Genomic DNA, 24,751 nt, shown 5'->3' on the forward strand with positions numbered 1-24,751 from the left:
CGTTTAATATCCAGATCTGTCTGGCATACAGTTGCGACGGTGGCCCGATGATGAACTGTTTGTGAACATGGGGCCAGCCATACTCATCGTCAAGGTTCTGGTCGACCGCATCTAACCACCATAAGGCAGGATCGTTGTACTGTGCACCAAAGACGTCGTAAACCTTACACATCTGCTCCTGAAATCCAAGAACAAGGATCGGTCTCCCTAGAATACTCTGTGGTCCTCTACCACAGCTCGGAGGCTAACAGCAGCGGACTACACAATTGCCGTCCCTTGCGTAGGCCACCATTACATCACAACACAAACGGCTGCATTTGGAATGGTGCCGTTACCAGAAAGCGTAGGGTGCTGATTAATGACGTCGTAATGTTTTCAGCGATGAATCACGGCTCTGCAGTGCCGTGGATGACGATCATCGGCGAGTATGGCATCGACCTGGGCCGAGGTCCCATTCTTTCAATATTTTGTAGAGGCACATCGGTGTTACTCCTGGCGCGATGGTGTAGCGAGACATCGAGTGCGACTTTAGATCACTCCTGGTAGTGATTAAGGGAACTTAGGCGGCACGGGGGTGCCTCACGAACATCGTGAGTCCTCATGTTCTACCTATTATGCAACATTATCATGGTGACGTTTTTCAACAGGACAGTACCCGTCCACACATGACACGCGTCTCTTTGAGCTGTCTGCGTGATGTTGAGGTACCTCTGTCGCCAGCGAGGTTCGCTGATCCGTCCCCGATAGAACATGAACACTGCTGGCCATTACAATTGCTGCACCACGAAGATGACGGGCTACAGACGCGAAATTTAACCGACAGGAAGAAGATCCTGTGATATGCAAATGATTAGCTTTTCAGAGCATTCACACAAGGTTGGCGCCGGTGGCGACACCTACAACGTGCTGACATGAGGAAAATTTCCAACCGATTTCTCATACACGAACAGCAGTTGACCGGCGTTGCGTAAGGACGAGAAATGCGGACCATCACGTTTCCGACTTCGATAAAGGTCGGACTGTAGCCTATCGCGATTGCGGTTTATCGCATCGCAACATTGCTGCTCGCGTTGGTCGAGATCCAATGACTGTTAGCAGAATATGGAATCGGTGGGTTCAGGAGGGTAATACGGAACACCGTGCTGGATCCCAACGGCCTCGTATCACTAGCAGTCGAGATGACAGGCATCTTATCCGCATGGCTGTAAAGAATAGTGCAACCACGTCTCGATCCCTGAGTGAACAGATGGGGACGTTTGCAAGACAACAACTATCTGCACGAACAGTTCGACGTCTGCAGCAGCATGGACTATCAGCTCGGAGACCATGGCTGCGGTTACCCTTGACGCTGGATCACAGACGGGAGTGCCTGCGATGGTGTACTCAACGACGAACCTGGGTGCACGAATGGCAAAACGTCATTTTTTCGGATGAATCCAGGTTCTGTTTACAGCATCATGATGGGCGTATCCGTGTTTGGCGACATCGCGGTGAACGCACATTGGAAGCGTGTATTCGTCATCGCCATACTGGCGTATCACCAGGCGTGATGGTATGGGGTGCCATTGATTACACGTCTCGGTCACCTCTTCTTCGCATTGACGGCACTTTGAACAGTGGACGTTACATTTCAGATGTGTTACGACCCGTGGCTCTACCCTTCATTCGATCCCTGCGAAACCCTACATTTCAGCAGGATAATACACGACCGCATGTTGCATGTCCTGTACGGGCCTTTCTGGATACAGGAAATGTTCGACTGCTGCCCTGGCCAGCACATTCTCCAGAACTCTCACCAATTGAAAACGTGTACTGTGGTATCGTGTTGAAGCTGCATTGGCAGCTGAACCTATACACGCCATCCAAGCTCTGTTTCACTCAATGCCCAGACGTATCAAGGCCGTTATTACGGCCAGAGGTGGTTGTTCTGCGTACTGATTTCTAAGAATCTACGCACCCAAATTGCGTGAAAATGTAATCACATGTCAGTTCTAGTATAATATATTTGTCCAACGAATACCCGTTTATCATCTGCATTTCTTGTTGGTGTAGCAGTTTTAATGGCCAGTAGTGTATGTGACCAGTCGGACGTCGACTCCGTCCTAGTGCCAGTAACCAGGAAACAGAGGACCAGTTACAACAGTTGTTGGCCAGCTTGTCTCAGGAGAGGATACAACGGTATTGTGACACCCTTCCCATACAGCCAGGCGAGAGGAGGTGCCACGTCACACTGGTAAGTGGCCTTATGCTGCCATGGCCTTTTTGTAAATTCGTCTCGATTTTGTAATTACTGGAATAACATTATATATCCTTTCAATCCGCGAACTACATCCGTTCCCTGCCCCCTTTCTGTGTGCTTCACTTTTTTTTTGTCAGGGTCTGTATGTATTCTGAGCACGCACGGCAGTGTCTGTCACATATACGATTTATTAATATGCAGACAAAATAATATCAGTTGGTATAATAACCTTATCGAGTATTTTAATTAGTGCAAGATTCGCTTTGATCTACCGTGATACCAATTTCTCCTCGTATCCACATCGACGCAGCATATCAAGTCCACCACTCAATGAAGTTAAAAAGTTTCTTTTTTTTTTTAATTTAAACTGAACGCAAATGGAAACGGATAGCCACAGACGAGGCCCTCGCGAAGTCGTGAACTTTATGCGTTGTATCAGTGCTCTTTGGTCTTGACAGCTAGACCGCTCGGATCAGGTAGTTTTTTTCCTTCATGCACATTCTGCCAGCTGCACCACTGAATATAAAAGGAATATTTTACCGATGCTAGTAACAAGGCTCGTCATATCTTGACATTTCCTTGGGAAATTCTACTAGAATTCATAAAAATTCGATTAAGGGAGGTTAAATATCTGTTCAGGCCATACAGTCTACGTGAGCGAGCAGCGGGCGCTAAAATAGTCGAATGTAGGTTAGGAAATGATACACTAAAAGTAGTAGATGAATGGTTCAAATGGCTCTGAGCACTATGGGACTTACCTGCTGTGGTCATCAGTCCACTAGAACTTAGAACTACTTAAACCTAACTTACCAAAGGACATCACACACATCCATGCCCGAGGCAGGATTCGAACCTGCGACCGTAGCGATCGCGCGGTTCCAGACTGAAGCGCCTAGACCCGCTCGGCCAGTCCGGCCGGCCAGTAGTAGATGAGTTTTGCTATTTTATCAGTAAAGTAACTGATGATGCCCGAAATAGAGAGGATATAAAACATAAACTGTCAATGGCAAGAAAAGCGTGTCTGAAAAAAAAAAAAAAGAACTTTAACATCGAATATAGATTTAAGTCTTAGGAAGGAATTTCTCCAGAGTGTAGCCTTGTATGGAAGTGAAACATGGACGATACACAGGTCAGACAAAAGTGAATAGCAGCTTTTGAAATGTGGTGCTACGGAAGAAGATTAGATGGATAGACCATGTAACTAATAAACAGACACTGAATGTAATTGGGGAGAAAAGAAATTTGTGGCACAGCTTGACTAAAGGAAGGGATCGCTTAATAGCACACATTCTGGGAGGTCGAGGGATCATCAGTATAGTGTTGGAAAGAAGTGTGTGGGAGGTAAAAATTGTAGAGGGAGCCCTAGAGAGGTAGCAGCACGTAGGTTCAAACGGATGTAGGTTGCATTAGTTATTCAGAGATGAAGAAGCCTGCACAGGATAGAGTAGAATGGAAAGCTACATCAAACCAGTCTTCGGACTTAAGACATCAACAACGTCACGGTACTCATGTACATCTACACACCTGGGTGATTACTCTGCAGCTCACAGTTAAGTGCCCGGTAGAGGGTTCATCAAACTGCCTTCAGGCTATTGTTCCACCGCCACTCTCTAACAGCGCGAGCGTAAAATCGATTATTTATATATTTTGTGCGAGCTCTGATTTCTTTTATTTTACTATGAAGATCATTCCTCCATATGTAAGTATGCTCTAACAAAATATTTTCACGCTCCGGGAAGGAAGTTGGTGATTGAAATTTCAGGAGAAGATGCTGCGGAAACGAAAATTACTATTTTTTAATGAACGCCGCCCCAATTCACGTATCATATCTGTGGCGATATCTCTCCTATTTCACCATAGCACAGAATGAACTGCCCTTTGTCAATCCTATCCAATGCTGATCGCTCACCACACAGCAGTGTTCCAGGAGAGGACGTACAAGTGTAGTGTAGGCAGTCTCCTTAGCAGATCTTTTGCATTTTCTCGGGATTCTGCCAATAAATCGTAGTCGGCGGTTTGCTTTACCCACATCGTCATCTATGTGATCGTTCCAACTTAAGGTTTTCGTAACTGTAACCTTTAATCATGTAGTTGAATTAAGAGCCAGTAGATTTGTGTGGTTTATCGTGTAACCGAAATTTGGCAATTTCTTTTTGGTACACATGTTGATGACTTCAGACTTTCCATTATTTAGAGTCGATTGCCACTTTTCGCACCATACAGATATCTTGTCTAAATCGTTTTGCAATTTGTTTTGATCATCTGATGACTTTATAAGACCATCTACAAACAATCTAAGAGGGCTGCTCAGATTGTCTCCTAAATCGTTTATGTAGATCAGGAACAACAGGGGATCTGTAACACTTCCTTGGGTAACGCCAGGTATTACTTCTGTTTTACTTAGTGACTTTCCGTCATTTACTACGAACTGTGATCTTGCAGGCAGGAGATCTCGAATCCCGTCGGACAACTGAGAAGATAGTCCATAAGCATGCGATGCGATTAGAAATCACTTGTGAGGTACGGCGTCAAAAACCTTCTGGAAACATAAAAAGGTGGTATCAATTTGACATCCCTTGTCAATTGCACTCATTACGTCATGAGAATAAAGTGCTTTGGGTTTCACAAGAACGATATTTTCTGAACCGATGTTGGGTTTTGTCAATAAATCGTTTTCTTCGACATAACTCGAAATATTCGAACACAGTATATGTTCCAAAATCCTACTGCAAATCGACCCTGGCGATATTAATCTGTGATTCAGTGGATTACTCCTAATTCATTTCTTGAGTATGTTTTGGGTGCGGATCCTTCAACGACCGATCAGTTGTAAATGATAGCTAAATATTGAGTTATTTTATCAGCATACTGTAAGAGGAACCTGACCGGTATACAGTTAGGACTGATGCCTTGCCTTTATTAAGTAGTTTAAGCTGCTTCGCTACACCGGGGATATCTACTAAGTTTTTCGTGTTGACAATTGTTCTTGGTTCGAATTCTGGAATATTTACTTCATCTTCTTTGGTGAAGGAATTTCGGAAAACCGTGTTTAATAGTTCCGCTATAGTAGCACTATCATCAATAACATCGCCATTGTTATCGCGCTGTGAAGGTATTGATTTTGTCTTTTCGCTGGTGTACTTTACATACGGCCAGAATTTCTTTGGATTTTCTTTTAGATTTGGAGACAGAGTGTCGCTGTGGAAAGTATTAAAAGTATCTCGCATTGAAGTTCGCGCTATATTTCGATCTTCTGTAAAACTTCGCCAATCGTGAGGCTTTTGGGTTCTTTTAAATTTGGCATGCTTTTTTCGTTGCTTCTGCAACAGCGTTCTGACCTGCTTAGTGAACCACTGTAATCAGTACCATCTCTTATTAATTTATTTGCTATATGTCCGTCAATAGCTGTCGATTCTGTTTCTCTGAATTTAAACCACGTTTGGTCTACGCTTACGTATTCAGACTGGAAGGAGTGGGGATTGTCTCTTAAGGAGGCCTCAAGCGAGTTTTTATCTGCTTTTTAAATAGATGTATTTTGCGTTTAGTTTTGGTAGATTTGGATGTTACGGTATTCATTCTCGCTAATCTCGTGATCACTAATCACTGTATCCGTCATAATGCTTCCTGTTTGCTCAGGATTACTGCCGTGCGGTCTGGGGCACCTTGCCACGCTTCGCGCGGCTCCCCCCCTCGGAGGTTCGAGTTCTCCCTTGGGCGTATGTGTGTGTGTGTGTGTGTGTGTTGTCCTTAGTGTAAGTTATTTTAAGTTAGATTAAGTAGTGCGTAAGCCTAGGGACCGATGACCTGAGCAATTGGTCACACAGAACTTACCATAAATTTCAATTTTCAGGATTATTTGTTGTCAAGAGGTCAAGTATATTTTCGCAACCATTTACAGTTCGAGTGGGCTCCTGAACTAATTATTGAAAATAATTTTCTGACAACTCATTTAGTATGATTTCGGACTACGTTTTATGCCTACCTTCGAGTTGCACGTATTTTGGCCTACATATCGAGGGTAGTTTGAAGTCACGACCAAGTATTACTGGATGAGTGGGGCACCTATTTGAAACGAGACTTAAGTTTTCTTTGAACTGTTCAGTAACTGTATCATCCGAGTCGGGGGTCGGTAAAAGGAACCAATCGTTACTGTATTCCGGTTGTCAGATATAACCTTTTTCGACTGACGCCTTTTCTGTAGTTTCCCTAGATTCTCTGATTTAAAAAAACCACCCAGTGTCCTCCACACAGTCCCCGCTACCCGTGTAGACACTTGCTGTGTGTTGTGGGCACCTGACCTATTAATCGGAGTCCCGAAAGCTATCACCCGTTTGGCGCATGTCGAGAAATCTGCAGCCTACATGGTCACCGTCTGAGCCTTTGATTCAGACTCGGCAATACACCAAAGGTCCACAGTCGGTTCTTTTGACGATGCTACAGATGGCGAACTCCGCCTTCATTTCTCAAGCAAGTGGCGGTCTTTACTGCTTGAGCTAGCCGTCCGAAACCAGAGAGAGAGAGAATTTCTTGTGATCAAAAGCGACGCACATCGTTAGTTCCGAAATGAGCCACCACCTGCAGTTGGCTGCACCCTGTGCTCTTCATGGCATGCAGAAGCACCCTTTCCACAACTGAAATGACTACTCCCAGAATGCACACAGAGAGCACAAGTGCACATTCGGTTCCTTCCCCCCCCCCCATCCCCCCCCTCCTCTTGCAAGCCATATCCACAAGGGCCCCATGATGCGCTGAATGTTGGAGCGCCCAACTATAAGTAAACCCATACTCTGTGAAAGCCGACCATATCCTCTGGGCCTGGATACTCTGTCTGGAACAGGACGAGCGACTTCATCTGGCTCAGAGACTTCGTCAGCCGAAATCTGTTCGTAAGATGAACCAGGGTGGCGTTCGGATCCCCCACCCCCCACCCCTCAGAAGATCTTCCAGTGCCTGCCTCTCCTTGGAGCGAACTCCCATTTGACCATGGGTGAGGGTCAACTTCAGTACAGGCAATACTTGGGGCGGACATAGTAGTGGACCAATCCGGGATATGTGGGACGTGTTGGACATCCCCTAGGTCTCCACGTCCCCCCCCCCCCCCCCAGTGAACGAAACCAACACTGCCTGGAGCTGTGCATGAAGGGTCACCCACTCATTTCGTGTCTGAACACAACAATCACAGTCCCTGTCCATACAAAATCCGGCAAACCTGTACACTACACACACCGTTATTAGAACGCTAGACTGTGCCTCGTAAGCACTCAGACATGCACGAAATTAAGGAAGTAAACTAGTATCCACTCACGTAACTGAAAATAAGTCGCTCCTGTTTGGAACCCGTAAATATAATTCGTAAACAAACAGTGTACTTGGCTTGTGTGCAGCAAAAGCAGAAGACTACTCTCTCTCTCTCTCTCTCTCTCTCTCTCTCTCTCTCTCTCTCTCTCTCGACAGTGGCTGAGTAAAATCTTACCGAAAGTCAAGAAATACTGCTATCTGATTGTCTAGATAATAACAATGAGGATTTGCCATCCTAACGTGCTGTGGAGCGTGTTACAGACAGACACACAGAGTGAAAAGAATTAATTTTGGACGTTCGGCTGCACACGGCGCATCTCGATAGCGTTGTGAGGTCAAGGTGGTGCACCCGGCGGCAAGTGGCGCTATCTGAGAGAGATAAGAAGTGCAGTTCCGCAGCGCGGGGCCCTGGCGACCTGCTTAATGTAGCGGCGGCCCGAGTTGGACCGCAGTCGCCGCCCATTACAGTTGCGCCAACTTGGGATTACTCGGCGCGCAGGCTGCAGCTGCCATTAGGCCGGCGCCGGCTACAGCGAGGGCGTCGGCGGCGGCGGCGGCGGCGGCGGCGGCGGCGGCGGGCATTCTTGTCGCCCAACTCGGCCGACCGCTGCAACTCCGACAGCCGGCGCGACGCGGCCGCCGGGACACCGGACAAATGCGGAAGAAACTCCGTCCAAAACCGCTGCGCTGCGAATTGCCAAAGGCGACCTTCTTATTGCTTGTGTGCGTGTTCGGATGCTATGCAATAATACTAAGGCTCTTTAAATATGATGTAGAGCTACCTAGCCAACCAAAACAAACAAAGGAAGAAATACAGGGCATCTCAGTAATCTCGGCTACCCCAATAACTTTTTGTCTAGAAGCAAAATAAAAAACTGGTCAAGCAAATGTTGCACAGGTTGCATGATTACCTGTCTTACGGCTTTAATCGTAACGAAGATATGAACACCGGTACATCTTTTTCAAATAGCATCGTATACTTGCTATTTGGTATTCCGCTTCCATTCAGAAATGTATCACATTGTACCATTCACGGAAATCTGACTTTATTAGAAAAGTAGCACAAAACTGACTTTGACCATCGTCTACTAGCACACAGTGTAGGTGCCCCTAGGTAACTCAGCTCGCCCACTTGCTGGAGTTGACACGAAACAAATGAAGACACAAGGAAAATGCACACCGGTCATTCAGCTAACCATTTTCAGTTGAAGATTTTGTGTGAGTACTACGTCTGTACTAGTTACACGAAGATTACATTGCCTTTGGTTGAAACTTAACGTTCCCTGAAGCGTCAGAACACGACGAGAGAAAACATCTGTTGCGAAAGTGGTTTCTTATCAGGATACCCCTCTTTGTAGAGGTCCTCCTGCGTGAGTAGCAGTACGCGTACCTTCACTACAACAAAATAAAAGCAACGATGGTGCAGTTTTTAATGAAGGCCTGCCTGTACTTGACACGACTTATCTCTTAAAAGTTCTAGAGTACAGTACTAGATGCACTAGTATTGTACATAAGATATCGTTATTGCAATTACTGCTCCGCTAACTTACATTCTGCATCGATGAGTAGCATTTTAGCATGTCTACCTTCTCTTCGTTGGTACTGTATTCACGTCAACTAATGACGAAATGGAACACCTACAGCCGTCGTTACGATGTTGTTTATTGTAAGGCTACCAATTTCGGTGCTTCAGTGCACCATCTTCAGGCCTTAACTGACGCTGAGTGGGTTAACTCCAGTCGTATACACGTTTCATGAGTGCCCAACATCTGTGAACTGGTTTTCGCAGACTACTTGTAACAACGATGTTGTGTCTCCAACCATCAACTAGTTGGAGTTAACCCTCACAACGTCAGTTAAATAACGTCGTAAGGACGGCTGTAGCTGTTTCACTTTATTACATAAGTGAACGGCCAAAGTCCCTCAAACCTTCAGTTAGAAGAATAGACATAGAAAAACTCAACTGAAGACGGTTGACTGAATGACAAATGTGCATTTTCCTTGTGTTCCCATCCGTTTATTGCCAACAAGAGTAAGCGGACGAATTACGTTACCTTTAGTACTTGCACTGAGTGCTGGGAAGGGACAGGCAAGTCGAACGCAATTTTGTGTTACTTTTTAATAACATCATCTTCATATAAATGACACACTGTGATACGTTCTTGAATAGGTCTTCAGAAAAGCGAGTAGATTACCAAATAAATAATATCAGCAAGCCCTCGATCCCTTAAAGAATCGGACTTCCATACATAAAGCGGTTTCAAATTTATGATTGTTAAACAAATCATTTAATGTGTTAAATATTGAAGATTATGCAAGTTACAGTGAAAAAATTTAGTAAAGGTTTGAAGTAATGCTTAGAGTTTGTTGGAAGTGCTCTCATTAGGAAACAGTGGATGAGTGTACAGTTGCCTGAATAATTTGCGCTCTAGTTTAAGAAAAAGCTAGTTTTTCACGCATCTCAGTGTTTATGACGTCTCATATCCCGAACTGTATGTCATACAATGATATAATTTTGAAGGTAAATGTAGATACAATCTACAAAGTGTGTTGCGAATAGAGTTAGTAGTAAAGAAGTAATGAATTAACACGTCACACCTGATGCCGCAGTTTCACTGTGTGAACAGCGAAAATGTAGTAAGCGTGTAAGGTAGCGGGGGTTTATTATTGCTTGCTTATTCTTGAATTGAGAACAGTTGTGTGAGGTGAAATGACAAGTTTAATGTCGCAATATTTCACACCAAACTACAACTTTTCACATAGTTTTCAACTCGCCAACATAAAAACAGTGCAATGGATAACGCATCTTGCCAACATCAAAAAGTGAAATAAGTTTATACACAACAATGTTAAATATTAACATTCTGAAAGAACATCAATCTTAATCACAATATTATGAAAGTTTAATTGGAAGTTTGTTTACATTAATCCTAAGCACAGTGATATGAAAGTTTTAATTGGATGTTTCTTTACAAACTTGCTCCTACACATACGTTATGATGTTGGTCAGTACTACCAAAATCGTCCGATTCCGGCTCAAAGTTCGGTACTATTTAGAATGACAATCAAGTATACGGTGGATGGTTAGTCAAGTGATAAATTTGAGCGCAAGATTACCCAAGGCTGCTCGAGTTTACAGTGGACTCGAGCAGGTAAACCAACACAAATTACACCTCTGCTCGCGGTATTTACCTTAAACTGCGACGTGCTGCTGTCTGCAAAGCCGCTCTCTCCCACTGAAATTCCTACAAACTAATCTGGCCTTTGGTGAACTTTCCAGCAGAAACTTTCCCTATGTTTCTCGTTATGCAAGAAAACATGTACTCAGCCCTAGTCTTATTATGTGGCGATATACACGTACATGGATGGAGCAGCAGGTATATTATAGTGCCCTCTCAGTTCTCGCAAGAACAATTAACTAATCTGGCTGGATCGTTTCTCCACAGTTGGAGCTAAACGTTGCTACAGCTAATTTTAGCTGTAGTGCAGCCACTGTGAACGCAGTGTCCACACCAGTTTCTTCTCTGCACTCCGTTCTGCACTTGATGCCAGTTCAGAGAAGAGTCCTCTGAAAAATTTCTCTCTTGTCCTACTCATGGCAGAATTGCCTCCCTCCACTGGGGTTCGTTTTTCACGTCACGGCTTTTTCCGACCAATAGGAGCATTCCTCTTATTTTGCAGAAACTCACTCTACCAACCACAATGTCCCTTCTATCAAACTGCGTCGAAACTTCAGTAGTTTTCTCCTTCCTAGTGAGTTTCCGCCAATCGGACGTTTTGTCCCCATTCTAGACGCCTAAAGTACATTGACCTTTCCATGTGTTGCACTCGCTGGACGAAAATGCGTCACTTGCTTTTATTTGTCTTTTGTTGGGATTTCGAAACACAGTTTTCTAAAGCTTCTTCTCTGCTCTTGTACCGATGCCCTCGCTACAAGCGGCCCTGCAGCTTGAACCACCTGGCCCGGGGTCACTGTCTTCCTTTCTGCCACCCCTTTAAGTGGTTGCCAGCATAACTCCCACAGCGCGGCTTCACTACGCCGTTGTGGAGCTGTCTTTTCAAAACTAAAAACGACTCGACTCGCATTCCCTGTTCTATCTTCCGCTCAAAGACATGCACTGTATAGGAATGGTGTGTTAATTACTGTTTATTGACTGTCATCCTGTAACCTCCCCCTCAGTTATCGACCTTAATGACAGTGAAAAATGAAACCGCGTGTACCTAATGGGAATTTTGGAAAAGCAATCGTCACCGAAGATAATCTGTCGTTAAAGAGGGAGGAAAGGGTTACATCTAAATGAAAGGAAAATTGCAAATGAAACTGGTGGAAATTAATTTTGAAAAGGGGTAAAGTTAATAAAGAAAGTAAATGTGCGGCCGTTACGTTAACAATTAACTAGCGGTAATTAGATATTTGAGATTTGGGGGAAATCACGGTCGCCAGTCCTAAGGACAATTACTATAGTAACTGAAAAAGAAAAGTTATTACACATATAATTAGCACTAGAAGCGTGGCAACTGAAGGTTGACACGTGTAGTGTGAAAACTGAAAGTTTGTCAGAAGTAAGAAATTTCGCTACACTCTGACTTAATTTAGCAAAAGAATTAATAAAACCGGAAAATCGAAAGTTAATTTAGTGACTGAAGTTAATAGTGAGCTTTCTTTCTGAAGCACATCGAAATCCAGCAGAATACGGTTAGTCTTGGACTACCTCAACAATCATTTCAAAAGCAACTTGACTCTACGCAATTTAGAAACAAGGGATTTAACTTTGAACTTGAATTAAATGATTCTGAATAATTAACAATAGTAAAATTTAGTACGTACCAAGCTGAGCTGCAGTCACAGGTAAGCTAAAATATGCTAACAAAACTCGCACTCTTAATTTGTGCTCGTGTAATCTAAATATTGTAGCCAGCTATGAATAACTGAACTTTGAAATTAAAGCAGTGAAATCCAATTATATTATTTTAATGCTGGCGTTTGAATTTCAACGACACTCGGGTTCATTTCGGAAAAGGAAGGGACCCTGCTTGGCAATGCAATTGGGACAATGAGCAACAAAGTTTCATGTTAAGTTGCTGTAATTTTGCGAGGCAAATAGAACAATTTGAAAAGCTGAGGTCTGCCATACAGTTCTGAAACTTTACGTGCTTTTAGACTTCCTTGTTGGTTGATTGAAGGTTTGAAGCCGTCGATCGAGGAGGTGGCGACAGTCACTCATTGTCGGCCGTCGCTGTTGCAGAAGCTGGATGCTGGCGCGCCTTCTTCTCGACACGGTCACCAGGCGAAACGGGCTCCTGATGTGCGCCAGCTAATGCTTCCCGTCCGCGACACCATGTCAGAAACTATCATCGCAAGTCGAGCGCAATTACATGCTGCTAACCCCGAAAGCGCGGCAACTCGCGGGAGCGTCACACCACACACCTGCTCCACTCGCTACTCCAGCCAGACTCCCACTGCCCTGCCCGCGCTCCACGCGGCAGAGTTAACACTACCAAAGATCCTACACACTTTGATTCTTCACACGACCTATCGATGTAATCGTTCGATAGCAGTTTTCCCTAGGCAAGACCCAGCGTAAAAATACAAATAATATTTACGAAACAAACCAATTATACATCGACATAAATGCATAAGTATATATATATATATATATATATATATATATATATATATATATATACAAATAGTAAAACAATTACAATATATAAAGGCACAGAAATGTCATATATTCAGGTAACAAAATAAGGAAAAAACTTACAGTACAATAGATGGAAATAGGAGGGTATGCATTTCCGGCGTTACAATCCCTTTTTGCATTACATATTGAAAGGCAAATGTTCTCATAACTGTCAATTTACGTTAGTTCTCATCTTCACCTTCTCATTGTGATTTGTAAAGGGCTCATGTTAGGTGAGAAGAATCTGACCATTTATTCTGCCACCTTACAAGCGATAAACTTTTTTCCTTTCGTGAATTTGTGGAGTGTGTCAAGGAGAAAAAGTTTCATGAAGGTTTGAAATTATGTGTAACGTTTGTTGGAAGTAGCTAAGTGGTTTCATTTTCAAATTCTGGATTAATGAAGTATGGGTATTTGCAGCCCACCAATTATGGTGCCTCAAGATAAACAAACAGTTTCTAATTGTAATACTTGTTTTAATGTGTTAAACTTTAGCATATGATTATACCTCTTAATGAGTAGTTATGACGGCCTTTGAAATTTTTAAAGTCGGCCAATAATTACGCGAAATATTGTAAATCAAATTTTTGTTATCCCTGGAAGTCGTTTGTTGTCAGCTAACTGTGACTGGTTTCCAGGATATTTGTTTAGTAATACAAATAGGGCGCCATTTAAGAAAAAAATGGCTCTGAGCCCTATGGGACTTAACATCAGTGGTCATCAGTCCCCTAGAACTTAGAACTACTTAAACCTAACTAACCTAAGGACATCACACACATCCATGCCCGAGGCAGGATTCGAACCTGCGACCGTAGCGGTCACGCGGTTCCAGACTGAAGCGCCTAGAACCGCACTGCCACACCGGCCGGCTTCCATTTAAGAAAGACTTTCTGCTGTTCAGATCTAACAAACATACAAGAAAGGCAACCGGGCTGGTTAGCGTTCCTCTAGTAGCTAAACAATATTTGTTTGATTCATTTTTATTTTCCTTCTGAACAAAAAGTGACTTCGGGTAGTCGGGATAAATGGGATACCTTGCATAATGGTTTAACATTCCCTCAACCGTGGTCAGCAGAGTCGAAGAACAAACTTGGTTTGCGGAGAGATCCGAAAGGAAATTGGCCGCTTTCTTTTCAAAGGTTCTATCTTGGCCTTAATCGATTTATGTAAACCACAAACAACCTAAATCTTGCTGGCCAGACGATGGATTGTATCACCGTCATCCCGAAGCAAGTTCAGCATCTTATTACTGCGCCATTTCGCTCGGAATTTTTATCACGATACACCGACATAGATGAATCAATATTAATCAAGAAAGTTTCATTCATTCATCGAATCGACGCACATATTTCTCCGTTTGTGCTCAGAGGGATACAGGAGTTGTTTGATATGGATGCAGGATGAACCTAACGGACCAAAAAACGTTTTCAAAATGGAAAATGAAATGGCTCTGAGCACTATGGGACTTAACATCTGAGGTCATCAGTCCCCTAGAACTTAGAACTACTTAAACCTAACTAACCTAAGGACATCACACACATCCATGCCCGAGGCAGGATTCGAACCTGCGACCGTAGCAGTCCCGCGGTTCCGGACTGAGCGCCTAGAACCGCTAGATCACCGCGGCCGGCAAACGTTTTACAATACGATGTAATTATGATAATGAAGTCCCGCGATTGTGCGTACCAAAGAAAATCGGGGAGATACAAATACCCTGCTGGTAACAGAGTGTGAGCTTAATAAACCTTGTTAGTTAAGTTCAGGTTTAGTATGAGCATGGAACCCACCGGAAACCATGGTTCACACGTTAAGACAGAACTGTCTGTTTCGTACACACGACAGGTAAGTACCACACATAACACATTCTGTCGTAGATAGCAGCTAGGGCGCCCGTACTATAGTTTGTAGGGGCAGGGAGAGAGGGGGCAAGATCTGATTGTATAAATTATTTTTAATATTTTGGATGGCGAATTGCGACTTGTAAGTAGCCATAAAAAAAGTTCCAGTTCCGACCCTGTTAAAAACCTCCACCGAATTTTAAATCTGTTTATCATTTTCTTAAAAGAGAGACACCTGACTACACCCTATTTGAGCCGGCCGGTATGGTCGTGCGGTTCTAGGCGCTTCAGTCTGGAACCGCGTGACCGCTACGGTCGCAGGTTCGAATCCTGCCTCGGGCATTGATGTGTGTGATGTCCTTAGGTTAGTTAGGTTTAAGTAGTTCTAAGTTCTAGGGGACTGAAGACCTAAGATGTTAAGTCCCATAGTGCTCAGGGCCATTTGAACCATTTTTAGAACACAGTTCAGAAACAAAAGTCAAACTCTGTTCCTCAGCTCCTGTACAAATTTCGTGAGCCCAGAGGGAGCGCAACTGGTAGTTAACCCATTGCTCTTCTGGCCTTGAATCTGAAAATTTTTCTTTGCGGTACACGCATTCTGTGTGATCAGTGTTGTCGAAAAAAGTTGTTCTAGGATGGTTTCCTGCGCTTCGCAGTTTTCTTTTTACTGCCATTCTTTTCTTCGGCTGCTTTCCGGTTTTTCTTGTTCTTAGTTTTTCTTCTCTTGCTTCTAGGTCACTGTTATAACGACCGCTGGATGAACTGCCTCGGAATCTTTCTTTCAGCCATTACTTTTGATGTTTTCCCTCTGCATAAAGTGACCCACCGCTGATATGGCAGCTTTGCTACGTTGACGTCTTTGCACAAAATATGTATACCTTGTAATAGCAACACCGAACTTTCAATAACTGAAGTTGGACTGTGGAGTCGATATGTGAGACTTTCAACTGAGTTTCATGAAAAGGACGTAAGTGACATACCTTCTCCTTAATAAGTACACAAAGTGACCACTTGCCGTACATCTGGATAGCTAAAATCCACAAAGATTATCATAAGTCAGAGCAACGGCATAGCAGACAGATTGGGCTTCATAGGGTGACTGGCCTCACCATTTCCCGCACGATGCCGGTACGTCATAGCTCCCGGAACCGCAGTGGATACTTTGCCAGCCATGGCCACTCAGATAGGCTCTTCCCCGCCTTCTGTCGTTCTTCAAGAGCTAAACAGTGTGTTAGTATCTTCAAAATGGTTCAAATGGGTCTGAGCACTATGGGACTTAACTTCTGAGGTCATCAGTCTCCTAGAACTTAGAACTACTTAAACCTAACTAACCTAAGGACATAACACATATCCATGCCCGAGGCAGGATTCGAACCTGCGACCGTAGCGGTCGCGCGGTTCCAAACTGTAGCGCCTAGAACCGCTCGGTCACTCCGGCCGGCTAGTATCTTCCTAGGGTATAAATTCCGTCTCTGCGGCCAAATGAAATGTTGTTTCTTGGGTTGATATTCGCGATTTTCTTCTTTTACCGTTACCAGTTGCGTACACATTTCTCTTACTGCATCATATGTTAGATACATTATTGAAATGTGTGTTAATTTGTCTCTATATTACAGTTATTTTATTATTTTAAGGTTAATAATAAGTTCTTGATAATCTGAATAAAAAGTTTCTCAGTTAACTTGCCGCCTCAAATTCGGATAAAATCCCAAGCTTTCGATGACTGCCTGCAGCATCGTGTCATGGGCTAAGTCTACATTAGGCATGTTGAAGGCAGTCATCGAACGCTTGGGATTTTATCCGATTTAACATGGCAATTTATGCAATAACGTCTTATCTGTGGACTCTGTCATGAAAAATCTCGTTGTTGTTCTTCGTAATTTATTCACTTTAATTAGACCCCATAAAGTCCCTCGCTTTTCTTAAGCCCCACCTCCAGCTAGGTAACGGCTCCAAAAACTGATACCAAGCTTCTTCCTACTGAACATGTTCATTTTCACTAAAAGAAAACTTTCGGAAAATGACGAGTCAAAATTCTTACACCAGTGCACAGAAATGCACTGGTGAATTTTTGTAACCTGTCTGTATAGTGCCGCCTGAGAGTTGTCTGGCGAATTATTTCTGGTGTTTCGGCAGAAATTTACAGTTTCTTTTTGGGTTGTACAACTGGAGTCGGCTCAAACAAATACTGATCATCACATCTTTCATGCAATGCCCAGTGTCCGTGGAAAGTGTCGATCTGTTATTTTCCGTTACAAACAAAACTATTTTTAAAGCGGAGTTTTACATGTCCATTCGATACAGCGGCCCCAAAAATTAGTCCAGTGCGATATTCGTTTTATCGGTGTATTAAGAGGGACAGCAAAAACGAAGAATAGCCAGTACTGCAGCAGCGACTGAGCAGTGCTGCTGCATAGAGGTAGCAGTCAGCGCGATCCAGTGCTGCACCGGTGGCGCGCGATCGCTGCTGGACTAGAATGATCTGGGGCCGCTGTATCAAAAGGACATGTAAAATCCTGCATTAAAAATAATTTTGTTTATAACTGGAAACAAACAGACGCTTTCCGTCGTCAGTGGGCGTCGCATGAAACATGCCGTGAGCAGTATTCGTTTGGGGTGACTCCATCTCTACGTTGCAAAAACGAAATTGTAAATATCTGCCGAAACATCAGAGAAAATGCACCTAACGACTCTTAAGACGGACAGCTGGTGTATACTTGATCGATCACTATGTATCACGAATTACCGATTTCGGTGATATTAAATACTTTTTAAAAGGCCTTCCTTCCCACAGACCACATGACTTATACACTACATTCAGAACAGCTGCTGGCTCAACGATTTTACGTGCTCCGAGCAAATCTACGAATTTGTTTTTTTCATTGAGGGCTTTCATCCAATCAGTCTCAGAAGCAGAAAGCAGCCACTCTCACTGACATTATCCTGCTCCCACTAGTAGTCCTCCCTTGGAAGGTGCTGCCTCCTGTCAGGACTTTCCAGAAGTTAGATGAATTTTGGAAGTCTGGAGAAAGCTCCCTACTACTGGGTGCCAGAAAGCAGCTTTGTCGTTCTCAAGAGGCAACGGCATGATCACAGAGCGTAGCTGGGAATGAAATGTTTCGTTGATTCTAATCGTGATTAGTTTTGTACTGCTCGAAAACCAGAGCTTTGTCTTTATCTTCAATTTGACTCTACAAGAAGTTTCACAATAGCATCTCTACTCTGTATTAGTTTTGCTTTTTCTGAATTTAGTGTCACGGTCATATCACAAGATCACGAGATGTGTATGCTAGTAGGTAATAGGTTGCTCGACTTATCTTGTAACATACGCACGGAAAATTATAAAGGTAAACGAATTTGTAATCCACAACGTGTACGAGCATCATATCATCTGTCACTGAGAATTTAACGTGACGCATTCGCTCTTATCAAACGGATCCTTGACAAAGCGGGCGCCTGCCTTTGTGGCCGAGCGGTTCTAGGCGCTTCAGTCGGGAACCGCGCTGCTGCTACGGTCGTAGGTTCGAATCCTGCCTCGGGCATGGATGTGTGTGATGTGCTTAGGTTAGTTAGGTTTAAATAGTTCTAAGTTCTAGGGGACTGATGACGTCAGATGTTAAGTCCCATAGTGCTCAAAGCCATTTGAACCTGCCGGCCGGTGTGGCCATGCGGTTAAAGGCGCTTCAGTCTGGAACCGCGTGACCGCTGCGGTCGCAGGTTCGAATCCTGCCTCGGGCATGGATGTGTGTGATGTCCTTAGGTTAGTTAGGTTTAATTAGTTCTAAGTTCTAGGCGACTGATGACCTCAGAAGTTAAGTCGCATAGTGCTCAGAGCCATTTGAACCATTTGACAAAGCGGGTAGCTCTTTCTTCGGGTCTTATTCGGCTGATCTATTAATTTACCTATTAAGGGTCCATTTCGGTTTTTGTAACCGTTTTAGCAATTACTCCCAATATTAGGAACGTGTGTAACCTCCCCCTCACTTATCGACCTTAATGACAGTGAAAAATTAAACCGCGTGTACCTAATGGAAATTTGGGAAAAGCAATCGTCACCGAAGTTAATCTGTCGTTAAAAAGGGAGGAAAGGGTTACATCTAAATGAAAGGGAAAATGCAAATGAAACTGGTGGAAATTAATTTTGAAAAGGGGTAATGTTAATAAAGAAAGTAAACGTGCGGCCGTTACGTTAACAGTTAACTAGCGGTAATTAGATATTTGAGATTTGGGGGAAATTACGGTCGCCAGTCCTATGGACAATTACTATAGTAACTGAAAAAGAAAGGTTATTACACGTATAATTAGCACTAGAAGCGTGGCAACTGAAGGTTGACACGTGTTGTGTGAAAACTGAAAGTTTGTCACAAGTAATAAATTTCCCTACACTCTGACTTAATTTAGCAAAAGAATTAATAAAACCGGAAAATTGAAAGTTAATTTAGTGACTGAAATTAATAGTGAGCTTTATTTCTGAAGCACTACGAAATTCAATAAAATTAGGTTAGTCTTGGGCTACCTCAACAATCATTTCAAAAGCTACTTGAATCTACGCAATTTAGAAATAAGAGATTTAACTTTGAACTTGAATTTAATGATTCTGAACAATTAACAATAGTAAAATTTAGTACGTACCAAGCTGAGCTGTAGTCACAGGTAAGCTAAAATATGGTAACAAACTCGCACTCATAATTTGTGCTTGTGTAATCCAAATATTGTAGCCAGATATGAATACTTTAACTGAACTTTGAAATTAAAGCAGTGAAATGGAATAATATTACTTTAATCCTGGCGTTTGAATTTCAACGATACTCGGGTTCATTTCGGAAAATGAAGGGACCCTGCTTGGTAATGCAATTGGGACAATGAGCAACAAATATTCATGCTAAGTTGCTGTGATTATAGTTATGAAAATGGAACAGTTTGAAAAGCTGAGGTCTGCCATACAGTTCTAAAACTTTACGTGCTTCCAATCTTCCTTGTTGGTTGATTGAAGGTTTCAAGCCGTCGATCGAGGAGGTGGCGACAGTCACTCATTGTCGGCCGTCACTGTTTGCAGAAGCTGGATGTTGGCGCGCCTTCTTCTCGACACGGTCACCAGGCGAAACGGGCTCTTGATGTGCGCCAGCTAATGCTTCCCGTCCGCGACACACAAAACACCTGCTCCACTGCACTACTCCAGCCAGACTCTCCTCTGCCCGCGCTCCACGCGGCAGAGTTAACACTACCAAAGATCCTAAACACTTTCGTTCTTCACACGACCTATCGATGTATTCGTTCGATAGCATAGTTTTCCCTAGGCAAGACCCAGCGTAAAAATACAAATAATATTTACAAAACAAATCAATTATATATATATATATATATATATATATATATATATATATATATATATATATATATATATATATATATATATAGTAAAACAATTACAATATATAAAGACACAGAAATGTCATATCTTGAGATAACAAAAACAAGGAAAAAATTATAGTACAATAGATGGAAATAGGAGGATATGCATTTCCGGCGTTACACGTTTATTGGAAGTTAGAATCATATGTTATTCGCTGTGACACAACAGGTTTTGTGTCTGGTATATCTACCGTGAACTCCCATTCATATACTTCTGTGCACTGTGTCTTGAATAAAATTGACTTTCAAATCAATTTAAAATTATATCAAATACAATTTGCACAAAAACACATGTCGTAATTATAATGTACGGCTTGACTCACGTCGTAAAAATGATATCAACAACCACAATTTCAAAAGAAACTCCTCAGGTGTAGGTATGTGGTGTCAGTGTGAAAGCATGACTGGAGGGTTGGCTCACTTAAGCTGGAACAGTATCTTTCCGACAAAATAATTTTTCTGTGGCAACACTGATGTCAACCACGTTGAAATTCAAACCAAACTGTACCTTTGATTCATATTATGTTATTCGAGGTGCCAGCGAGAGAAATTCGTAATTTACATTACGTAAAGTTTTTCTTGTAATTCTACATTGAAATGACCTTAGTTCTCAAAAGAAGGCGGGAACCTGGACCTTCACACAAAAATGTCAGCAAAGACAAGCATATCTGTGGGAGTTCAGGGTTTGGGTATCTACTAACGTAACTTCATGAGGCTTCGTTAAGTTACCGGAATTAAACATTAGGTAGATCTGAGATCGGCTGAGTTGCTTTTTATTTATTTTATTTTAGGTGCCGTACTAATTAGAAAAAAAATTCTTGAATGGAAAATTCCGGTAATTTTTAAGAATTCAAAATCCTATGTGAAGGTAGCTGCACAGTCTGACGTCAAAGAAATGTAAATGTATTAGTCAAATGTTTTTTGATACATATGTGTGTGATCTTTGACAATTTGGAAGTAATGTTTGGACCACGCCTTTTTTTAGTTTATTTTAAAAAATTTCTTTGGGGCTATTGAATCATACGGCCATCAACGTGCGACAAATGTTGAAATATCTACATAGAAATATTATAATAGAAGGGACCTTTGGAATAGTTTCAGAGTATTTTACAGTATCGACAAAGGCACGTAATTTCACAGCTAAAAATTCTTGCCATGAAAACTGTTCTGGTTTGAAGAGAGTACAAAGAGGAAACTCAGTAAAATTTGGTGAACAGCTACCGGTAGATCATCGCATTAATGTGATGACTGACAGCACATGCAACTTTTATTAACAAACTTGACTGACCGACGTTGCTGAGATACTTGCTACTAAGAAGGCATTTATTACACATTGTTTGTATTTATCTTGTACGGGACTGCCGTTTGCAGAAGTTGTCTATTCTCGCTAATGAAACGTAGGGAATGAACGATAACCTTTCAGGAATTACCGCTGCTAATTTGAAGCAAATGGCTTCAACCGTCGAAGGAATCTCTATTAAGTTACCATTGATGTCCACTTCCCGGTTGTAAATGTTAAACGTTTATTGCTTCGCCAGTAGTGTTATCAATTTGAATATTGGACGTACCAGTAAGGAAAATGTTTACTTACGCTTACTGCCGCGTGCTTTCGAGTAAAAGTCATTTGAGTTCTTGCACGTCGACGTAGTGTTAACCTTTCGTGGACTCCGAGCCCTCTTAAAGCAGAAAGAAGCGGGCCTGCATATGAATAATTACGCCGGCCTTTCCGGCACACAGTTGTAAACTTTAATGTGCAGCTTCCCGACCGTTATGGCTAGCAGAGTGCCGTTACTATTGCTTCCCACCCGGGCCACAGTTCGCGCCCGGCAGCCCTTGTAATTAGTCATAAGGCGCCTGCCCCCGTACTAAGTGGTACTCCGTTCAAGAGAGGCATTTTAACGTGTAATCGCTTGGCCATCTTGGGTGGTGTTCACGCGCGGTTTTCTGCGTGGCGCGTCCTGTGAACATGGCTCACGCGAGTGTAATTAGCTACCATAACTTTTTCCCTTTTCGTAAGTCAAAAATATCTGCTTTTTATTTCTTAGCTCACGCTATGTTGGTGCATTTTGCTCGGGCTCTCTCTGTTCCAAAAGTTTGCCTGCGTGTCGAATAATTTCTACTGGCATGTTTTGAAGACGTTCGAGATGACCTTCGATGCACAGTTGTGGGCATGCGTTACTCCTCCTCGCCACCAACGAAAAAGCACGCAAAAGGGTGAGGCTGGTTTCACTCAGAATGGTGTGTCTATTCCTGCAGCGTACATCAACGATGATCATTCAACAACTTAACGCCCAACTTTTTTTCTTAGAACATATTTATTCTTAAGCGTTAAAATTTGTTGACAATATCAATCAACATTTCTTTTACGGGAACTGTTTTCGTACATAATCTCCACCACGTTCTATGGCCTTATGTCAGCATTGTTTAAGGGCATGTATTCCCTGCTGGTAAACTCGTAGCCATGTTTTAACTGCATATATTACGCTTTCATCATCTTCGAAGTGTGTACACATAGAGAATCATTAAGTGGCCCAAACATTGTTGTTAATGTAGATGTGCAGGAAAAACCCCTTACTATTCCGGTACAGTATTGGTAGTGTCCTGCTTGACACAGTCACGCCACTTAAGAGTGTGGGCACAACGAAGCAAAGCGATATGCGAGAACTGTGGTAGGAGAGTCGAGCAGTCGACTTCGGTTACTGGGAGAATTTTAGGAAAGTGTGGTTCCCCCGTGAAGGAGACACTATGTAGGAAGCTGGTGTACCATGTTTCGGATCCGCACTAGGTAAGATGAAAGGAAAATACTGAAGCAATTCAGAGGCGAGCAATTAGATTTGTCACTGGTAGATTCGTACAAAACACAAGTATTGCGGAGGTGCTTCGGGAACTCAAGTGAGAATCTCTGGAGGGAAGACGACTTTCTTTTCAAGGAACACTGTTGAAAAAAATATAGAGAACCGGCATTTGAAGCTGACTGTAGATGACTGTACTGCCACCAGTATGCATTTCCAGTAAGGACCACGAAGATGAGATACGAGAAATTAGAGCTCATACTGAGGCGTATAGGCAGTTGTTTTTCCCTCGCTGAATCTGCGAGCTGAACAGGAAAGGAAACGACTGGTAGTTGCTCAGCAACCCTCCGCAACGTACCATACTGTGGCTTTCCGAGTATGTGTGCAGATACAGAAGTAGATGTAGAAATGCCTCGCCAAAGCGTGCGGATGTAAAAACATTGGGTTTATTTGTAAATAATTTTTCTGTTACCAGTCACGATTTTCTTTTATTTATATTTTGCGCGACGTGTTTCGGGAAATGATTCCCGTTTTCAGGTTGTTTTTTCTCTGTGTTCTATTCCACTTTTTTCCCCTTAACGTTTTTGACGTATGTGGTTCTGCATTGTTCCGTTGTGTTTTAGTTTTCTTATTGTCCATTTGTGCAGCGCCTCACACAGATTTCTGCGCACAGTATTCATCGGTGCGCCCAGACACGCCCTGCCTGGCTCAGTGAGGTCGCTAACGCACCCAGCCACGGTGCGCCTGCGTGCCGCCCGAAGCGCGCCGTCCGGCGTCTCACGTCCCGGCTGGCGGCGAGCAAACATTTGCGGCGGAGTGACCGGACCGCTGAACCAACAGAGCCGGCCGGCCCACGTGACGGAGGCCGCGCTGTGCTCATATCGCTGCCGGCCGCACAAAGCCGTTCAAAAGTAACCGACCCTGCCACTCCTCCAGTAAAACCTGCGCTTCCTGTGTCGCGCACGTGAGCCCCTTGGTGAGGCGCAGTAGCTGTGACCCCGACACACTGTGTGGTGTCGAGTGACCCGCACAGGCGAACTGACCGTGTGCGCCGCAGCATCTCTGCGAGGTTTAGCTGCACAAAAATGCTTCAGATGGCTCTGAGCACTATGGGACTTAAGTTCTGAGGTCGTCAATCCCCTAGAACTTGGAACTACGTAAACCTAACTAACCTAAGGACATCACACACATTCATGCCCGAGGCAGGATTCGAACCTGCGACCGTAGCGGTCGCGCGGTTCCAGACTGTAGCGCCTAGAACCGCTCGGCCGGCGACGTAACTTCCTTTACAGAAAATTCATCGATGGCACATAATGCCATTCAGGTCTCTGCTCCTGTGTATATTATGCCTTTGGTGCAAGTATAGTAATTCTCATATAATTGAAATTACCACCCCTATTAACACGGGAGCACATCAAGTTTAAAAAACTACATACATTTGAAGTCCCGCCGCACTCAATACAGTCGTTGTGGCCGGTCAATGTTTAA

The sequence above is a fragment of the Schistocerca nitens genome, chromosome 7 (assembly GCF_023898315.1).
Source record: "Schistocerca nitens isolate TAMUIC-IGC-003100 chromosome 7, iqSchNite1.1, whole genome shotgun sequence".
Lineage (NCBI taxonomy): Eukaryota > Metazoa > Arthropoda > Insecta > Orthoptera > Acrididae > Schistocerca > Schistocerca nitens.